Genomic DNA, 1,028 nt, shown 5'->3' on the forward strand with positions numbered 1-1,028 from the left:
CATAAGGTGTTTCTGAAATACTCTTAGTAGGAACCATGTTCAAAATGTATGTAGCAGTCTCCACTGCATATCCCCAAAACGGATCAGGTAATTGAGCGAAACTCATCATAGACCGAATCATGTCTAATAGAGTTCTATTTCTCCTTTCTGATACACCATTTTGTTGAGGCATACCAGGGGCTAAGAGTTCAGACCTTATTCCATGTTCTATCATATAGTCTTGAAATCTTAAGTCCATGTACTCCCCTCCTCGATCTGATCGAAGTGTTTTAATAGTTTTACCTAATAGATTCTCAACCTCAGTCTTATACTCTCTGAATTTTTCAAGAGCTTCGAACTTGTGATGCATTAGATAAAGATAGCCATACCTTGAATAATCATCAATAAAACTGATGAAATATTCATACCCTCCTCGTGCTTTGACATTCATTGGACCACAGAGATCTGTATGCACGAGTTCTAAGGTTTCTTTGGCTCTATAATCTTTTTCGGAAAATGATCGTTTAGTCATTTTACCCTCAAGACAAGACTCACATGGAGGAAAGAATTGTCTTCTAACTTATTTAGAAGTTCTCTTTTAACCAATCTCTCAATCCTATTGAGATTAATGTGGCCTAGTCTTAAGTGCCAAAGATAGGTATTAGGAGAAATCTTTTGTCGTTTATTTTGAGTTTCAGCTGTTTTAAACATCTCAGTATTTAAAATAACTTTTGTTTCGCTCGGTTTTAAAATATATAAGTTGTTTTCTAGTTTTGCAGAACAAATATGAATACCTCTTTTGCAAATGAATACTTCATTAATTTCAAAAGATACTTTATACAACTGTTCTAATAAACAAGAGATGGATATTAGATTTCTTTTCATTCCAGAAACAAAAAGTACATTATCTAATATAATGAATCTATCTCCAAAATACAACTTTAAATTTTCTACTGATCTTGCTGAGACAACTTCTTCTGTTCCAACCCTGAGTGTTATCTCGCCGTCCGCAAGCATTCTCCAGGAGCTAGTTTCTTGGTAAAAAGAAC

This window comes from Cucurbita moschata, unplaced genomic scaffold (assembly GCF_002738365.1).
Source record: "Cucurbita moschata cultivar Rifu unplaced genomic scaffold, Cmos_1.0 Cmo_Scf00068, whole genome shotgun sequence".
Lineage (NCBI taxonomy): Eukaryota > Viridiplantae > Streptophyta > Magnoliopsida > Cucurbitales > Cucurbitaceae > Cucurbita > Cucurbita moschata.